This window comes from Triticum dicoccoides, chromosome 2B (genome assembly GCF_002162155.2).
Source record: "Triticum dicoccoides isolate Atlit2015 ecotype Zavitan chromosome 2B, WEW_v2.0, whole genome shotgun sequence".
Classification (NCBI taxonomy): domain Eukaryota; kingdom Viridiplantae; phylum Streptophyta; class Magnoliopsida; order Poales; family Poaceae; genus Triticum; species Triticum dicoccoides.
The window spans coordinates 672,450,466-672,457,863 of NC_041383.1; the positions used below are offsets into that span (position 1 = coordinate 672,450,466).

Genomic DNA, 7,398 nt, shown 5'->3' on the forward strand with positions numbered 1-7,398 from the left:
CTCTGCTTCACGGCAGTGCGTTGGTAGTCGTATAGTTAAATAGGTGTTTTCGTCCTATTTTTGATTGATAGTGTGTTGGAGATCAATCGAGAGTTCGTGATACTTGATTGTCATGTTTTTTTTCTGTTACACCTTGACTGAAATTGGGTCGCAGCATGCTAGACTTTTTTGTACTGATTTCTGCGATTTTCGCTGTACCACTTTTTTGGGATTGCCTAACTTTTGTTAAAATAGTTGGTTACAGTATATTTTAAAAGTTGCTTTTCAGTTTTTTGGGTGTTTTGGGGTTGCTCGGATCTGCAGAGGTAGTTGTATAGGTATATGACAGTAGTTGTTCAATTTTACTAACTCATTTGCAAGGAAATATATCAATAGTTGCTTTTTTGGGTAATTAGTTATTCTTTTGTGTGTGCCAGTGCCAGCATGTAGTAGTCATGTTTAGTGAAGTTTTTTTGTTGCTATAAGTTGGCTACCCAACATCCTACAGATGCCTAGATTCACCATCTAGTTGGACCGAATAACAAACGAGATGTCATCAGGAATTATAGGCATTTTTTTGCAGTAGTCATGGTGGAGATGTTAAACAGAGGCACATTTTTTTGTACTCAGCAATGATAGTGAATTCACTCTTTTTTATCTGCAAGTATAATTGTGCTTCTAGGTCTTGTATTTTTTCACCCAAATGACAATTTTTTTTTTGGTGTTGTATATTTTGTTTTACAGAATGGCCCGAAAAAGCAAGAGGATTGCGGGAAGGACTGATGGCGAAGCTGGAAATGAGGGAAACGAGGAGCTGGTCCAAACGACAAGCAATGGTCGAGGAGTAGCGACATGGGTGGTCGGAACATGAGCAGTATTAGAGCCAATGTCGAGGTCTGGGGACTCACCAACACCCTCCTCCCAACGGATATCTTGCTGATCATATGTTGTATTTAAGAAGGGCGCACCCAACTCAACCAAAATGTTGACAGACTCTACGTCAGGTGCTTCATTGAGATCAATCATCTTTTTTTCCTTCTTCTTGTCCCTCTCTCTTCTTATCAGCTCATCCTGCAGAAACAATTTTTTTAGTTGACAATAACATAGCCAATATAAACATATTTTTGTTGGGAGGAGAAATTGAGGTAAAAGCAGTACTAGATTAAATTAGGGCAACCATATACACTTTTTTAGGCAACTATAAAGATAAACAGAGGCAACTTTTGTGTTCTTTTCACACAAGTTCATTTTTGTCATACCTTTTTTCTATTACCACCAGTACACCATATGTGAATAAATTTTGACATGTGTCTTTCTTTGTTGTTTTTCAGCAGGAGGGTGACAACTATTATTGAAGTGGGGAAAATGCACATATGTTAGGTAGATCTTGGCGCGAGCAGAAGACCTTTTCATAGTAGTGTAGATTGTCTGGATTAGGCAGATCTTCTCTGCAACGCTGTTACTTTTATTTTATTTTATGAGAGGATGCATATGTACTGGACTAGTTTTTCAATGCTTTTTGTGTGAATGCTTTACTTTTCTGTTTTTGTGCTTTGGATTGTTCCCGGAATCATTGAGAACTGTATGCATTCACTGCCAGTTGATGAATGCAAACATCCTGATGCAATGCTTTTTGTTCCAACATTTCCTCTTTTTGCAGTTGATGGATGAACACAATAGATTTGCCTAAAATTGGAATGCTAGTTGCTCAGTTTTTGGCAAACATATATAAGCCTTATGAGAGGGGGAATTTGCTTCGATTTTTCTCTCCTTTCTTACATAATGCACATAGTTACTCAGTTTTGCAAATCAGGAACAGACAAAAAACATCTTGATCTCTCAAGCAGGGACAAAGCTTTTTTGTTCCTACCCTTATTTTGTAGTTGCTCAATGAACACAATAGAATTGCGTGAAGTTGGAGGATCAGTTGCTCAGTTTTCAAGCAGGGAGGGGTGGGGTTCATGATCAAGTAGGGACAAAGCTTTTTTGTTCCTACCCTTCTTTTGCAGTTGCTCAATAAACACAATAGAATTGCCTAAAGTTGGAGGATCAGTTGCTCAGTTTTTCAAGCAGGGAGGAGTGGGTTCATGATCAAGCAGGAACAAAGCTTTGTTCCTAGCTTTTTTGCAGTTGCTCAGTCAACACAATAGAATTGCCTAAAATTGGAGCATTAGTTCCTTAGTTTTTTGCACACATCTACAAATCCTACGAGAGGGGGGAAGTTACTTGATTTTTTAGGCAAATCACGATCAGGAAAACCTCTTGATCTTCCTGGCCAAATCACGAACAGAGAAGGGACAGGGGGGGGGGGCTACTTTTTGGAGGACGGTGGTTACCTTGATCTTCCTGGTCAACACGCCATGGATACGCAAAGCTCAACCTGATTCTTCATATCTGATTACAAAGGAGGAAGGAGGAAAGGAGGAGGAAGATCCACCCGTGGATGTGTTGGTCAAGAAAGAGAGAAAAGAGAGGAGGGAGAGGGGGTTTGCGTGCGCGTGAGAGAGGGGACCAGGGGTGGGGGCGGGGGCGTGATCCACCCGTGATCCGCGCGGGCTGCTCCTTCCTTTTTCGGCTGCCTGCTCGCCCGCGCGGGTTGCTCCTTCCTTTTCTGGGAGAGCGCTCGCTGGTGCGATCGGGTGCCCGTGCGCCAGCGAGCCACGTCCCACATTTTAAAAAACGTGAACATTTCTTTAAATGTCATGATTTTTTAAAACTGTATGAACTTTTTTCTTAAACCGCAAGATAACCCCTACTAAAGTCCGTTCTACGGTCAAGGAAAGTACACATGGAGATTTGAACAGAGGTCGTGTGTCAGCCGGGAAAAGGTGGACCGACGAGGCGTTCTGTGAAGAAACTTCACAAACGAGTCATGGCCGGTGGCTGTGTGCGAATCGCTCCTTTTACCGTCGAAACCCAACCCTGTGGTCTTTCTCTTCGAGCGACTCGGAGCGTGGACAAAATGGTCGCGGATGACAGCGCGACAACTCACGGCCGGCACCCATCTTATCTTTGTTCTCTGGGCCGCACTCCACAGTGCCATTGTGCTGGAGGCAGCATCTACAACTAGTACAAGGACAAGGACGCGTCGTCGTGAACCGAGCGTGGCACGGCAGGACCGGTGGTGGATGGACGCCTCGGCTGCGCACGGATGGAACGGGACGGGCCAGCCTCGTACCCTCTCTCTCGCTCTCGCATGGTAGCCGTCGTGCTTCCACCGGGATTTTCCAGTGGTCGGCTGAACGCGATGGTTCCCATCGACGGAGGAATTTGATTCTGGTGATGAGCGGCGCGAAGGGTATCCGCGTCCAGCCTTCCTTTCCACTAGGAGGACTAGGAGGAGATCGAATCCGTTCTGGTGGACGGCCAAGGACGCTCGTACGCCCCGGAACGGGGGAGCCGTACCGGATCAACGGTCCAAGTAATTCAGATTCGCTACGTTCGTGCTTTTTCTCTGTCGGCTCACTTGCCCTGTGGTTCTTTGCTACAGAAACTTCACTGCAGAGACTGATGCACGTGTAAAGCGCTCCGGTGTTTTATTTCTGGTCGGCTCATTGGCCATGTGGTTCTTTACTACAGAAACTTCACTATAGCAACAGATGCACGTGTAAAGGTTTTTGTTTTACCACCGAAGCTAACACGTCGGCATCCCTCTCCGGTCGTGGCAGATTAAACTACGAGTTGTTTCCTGTAGGCGGCATTCCATTCGCACCGGCCAGAAGCGACCTCTTCCAGTCCAGCCCTCCGTCACCCGTGACCGACGATACGTTTAAACTAAGCACGATCGGTCGACGGGCGGCCGGGCCGTATCCCGCACAGGCCGCATCTAGTTCCGCTCCCATCATCATCACCTATCTCACCACATCGCACCGCACGCGGCGGGCGGCCCGTGCGGACGCGTCGAGCGCCACCACGTCCGATCGGGCAAAAGGCAACCCAACCAGAGAACCAACCACCCGAACCGATTCGCTTTCATTATTCCTTCCTTCCTTCCCGTCAGAAAAACAGACCAGGCATGGGGCGCACGGCGAAGGTGTCACGCTGCAACATCTTTACTCCAGAGAGAGCATTTCTCGGGGTCGACACGACACGACATGACACGCCATTGCGCCTGGAGCTTGCCCGGGACGCGTCGTCTCTCTGTGCGAAAGTGACGACGGCTCTGTTTCCAACTGCTCCTGACCTGACGCGACGAGGGGAATTGTGCGTACTGCGTACGTGACTCGCCCTGTGCCGGCGCGTATGATCTTTGGTCTTTGTTTTGGGTGATGGATGAAAGAAGCGTATCCATCTTATCTCGGGTGGCATCACATCAGACTTGACGCGTCGGTGTAACCGGGCAAAGTATGCGCGGACGAAGTGGCCGTTTGGTTTAGGACTAGGAGTGCCACACTTTACCATATAATATTGCCAAACTTGATTAAGATTAGTTCTTTAAAATAAAAGCCACAAGTTGGCAAGCCTAAAAGAATCTTGCCATATTTTTTGTGTGTATGTGATGTGGGATCATAATGTGGCTTGCTTAAAATGTGATTTAAACCAAACACACATCTAAGTTGGTCAAACTTGTCTAATCTTAGATGTGGCAAGCTTTGACAAACAGAACGAACGAACGAACGGCTGCTGCAGTTTCTTTCATCAGGGAATGGCTGCTACAAATAGAGATAGGGTGACGATGCCCAGACTCAGTTGTTTGCACAGCAGCCGGTTCGGGCGTGTCGTCTGTCTGCACGAAACGACGGCCGCGGCTGCGCGGTGCGACGAGCGAAGTAGGCAAGTAGCCGGATGCGTACGTACGTGTCTTGCACTGCACTGGACGTACGGGTGCCCGGTGCCGGCGCGTATCCATCTACTATTTGGTGCCGCACCGCACTCGCAAATGGGCAAAAGAAATGCCCAGACGCATCCCCACCGAGCCATACGGCCATACGAACGGCTGCTGCAGATAGGGTGAGGATGCCCCCGAGGATACTTGGAGGCGAATACTTGACCATTTGGCCCTTTTCTTCGCCAAAACCATGTACACCGGCCCCCAGGAAACATCAGATGCAAGTCTGATCTAATTAATTATCTAACTTCTTTAGGGCACGGAAACAAAAGAAATATATTCTGAAGATCAAGTCCACCTGTCCATGAACTTACCTGCAGATCGATCCGTTCTGTGTCCCCATTTCACGTGCCCCACGTTACACATGCACGCGTGTCGCTGTTATCCCCGTGGGCCGTGGCACATCTCGTTCCCCACATGCACCGGTGTCACTGTTATCCATGGCGTTCCGTACGCGCACGCACGAGGGTTGGACCGGCAGGGCAGGTGAGGTACGTACCGACTGCAGTCTGCAAAAATGCAGGCGGGATCGCAGCTCGTATGCTGCAAGCATCAGATGGTTGTTCCGCCGGTGCTTGATTGATCCTAATCCGCACCTTGGCTCTTGGGAGACGGCATATTCCGCTGCCAGTAGTATTATGCTGCTAGTGGGTGCCCCCACACAGGACGTACTGCCCCAAGTACTGTGAAGTGCGAGCGGCGTGGAGGAGACCAGATCTAGGGAAGGCTCCCTGTCACCTTGCCCATGTTGCTTGTTTTTCTAGAGAAACTTTGGCCTGGTTGTGGCATAAATAATTTAGTTTATGGTTCTTCACAACCAATACGAAAGGGACATTTGGTATATCTAAAGTCTGTGGAAGCAGCAGTCAAGAATAAAATGAATATACACGAGCAACTTGCTTAAACGGGTTTGCATAATAAGGCCTTGAGGAAAAAACTCCCTCGTGTCGCCCTCTCGAGCGACAACCCTAGACCCCGCCACCTCCTCCATATCTTACCTCCCTTCATGCAGCCACCAGAGGCATCCGTCGGACAAGCCCGAGACGTTGCCAAGGAAGGTGGCGACTGGGTTTTGCTGCTTTGCCTCTTCCGCAAGGAGTACCGGTCTCCAGGGTGGTGGCCTCGACTAGTGAGGTGCCACCGTTTCTCGCGGCGGGTGGTAGTGCGTGTGTGGTCTGGCATTCCTGGTTGCACGGGCAGCAAGCTCTCTGATGGACGAGGTCCATGGTGCAGCAGCTGGCCGCATTACCCCCTCTGCCTCCCAGCATGCTCCACCCCTCTGGATCTAGGTAGTGCCGGCGTGCACTACTGGTTCCCAAGTTGGGTGGGGTGCTGGTGGTGTGGAGCCACGACCGAAAGAAATCACTGGCAGCGACGCCCACGGGCGCCGCTTCCCTCCTTGGAGGCGTCATTCAGGCACATTTCTCCCCCTCATGTCCAACTAGCCTCACGAGCGAAACCCTGAAATTTGTTGGACGCGGCGGTGCTCTTGGCACCGTACCCTTCAGGTGGGTCGTGGGCATTGCGGTGGTGTGATAGGATGGCGGCGACAACAATAACATGTCTCTTGCGGCGGCCCTGGCTTTGCAGGACCAATGGTTTTGGGTGCTCTACATGAACATGGTGTGAGTCTGGTCCGGCATCTGCGCTTGGATGGGAGGGGATATGGTTCCCCTTCTATGGAGGACACACTAGTGTCTGTAGTGAGAGAGGGAGCTTCATCCTTTGGTCTTGGCTCTGTCTCCTTGTTTCTCCAAGCTTTACTAGGGTTCTCTGTTTTTGTATAGCCGACACCTTTCATCTCTTTCATGGTTCTGTCTATGGGCAGCGGCAGTGCATCGCTTCTGGAGATGTGGCTGCTTCATGAAGGGTTTGCTTTCATCCTTTCCCGTGGTTGCCTTTTGGGTTCTGTCTATGGGCAGCGGCAGTGCATCTATGGGCAGCGACAGTGCATCGCTTCATGAAGGGTTCATGTCTTGTTTATCTTTTGAGCTTGTAATGTTCATGTCTTGTTTATCTTGATAGCTTGTGATGTTCGAGGTTTGTCTTGTTTAAATTGTTAGCTTATCGTGGTTTCTTTTTCTTTGTTTGCTCAAGGTTGCAATGGTGTGATGTAATCCTGTCCGGGATGACTCTGTTAATTCAAAGTCGGGCTCTTCTCAAGCCTTCGTTTTAAAACAAAAATAATAATAAGGTCTTGTGCAACACAATGTGCTTAAGGGAAGTGATGAAAGGAATAAGCCACATTTTCTTTGAGCATCGTTGTTTATCTGTAGAGGAGTAGACGCTTAATTATAAGCACCCCTCTTGTATATATTTTTGAGTTGGAGGCACCCTTTTGTATTTTGTTCTTGAGTTGGAGGCACCCCTTGTATAGAGATAAGCATTGGTGCTTAAGAAAAGATTATTTATTTTACATAGAGTTTTGGTGCTTTGTGTGGTTCCCATAATGTCTTTGTTGTTTGCTTTTGTTCATATTTTCGAGTTTTGTATCTCTTGCAATTGCATTTTAATGGCGCAGCACCAACATAACCAAAAATTTCATAAAGTAAAATTACTTGCACCATACAAAAAAGATGACATTCTGGACG

The 7,398-nt window shown here is 48.0% G+C and overlaps 1 long non-coding RNA gene across 1 annotated transcript in view; it reads left to right on the forward strand.

The window, feature by feature from the left end:
• Positions 1 to 1,505, forward strand: part of LOC119368280 — a 2,610-nt gene extending 1,105 nt beyond the window's left edge. Inside the window, exons 2-3 of the long non-coding RNA XR_005176589.1 lie at positions 724 to 983; positions 1,311 to 1,505. This is a non-coding gene — a long non-coding RNA (uncharacterized LOC119368280). The remainder of the gene's footprint in view (positions 1 to 723; positions 984 to 1,310) is intronic.
• Positions 1,506 to 7,398: the final 5,893 nt, after the last annotated feature.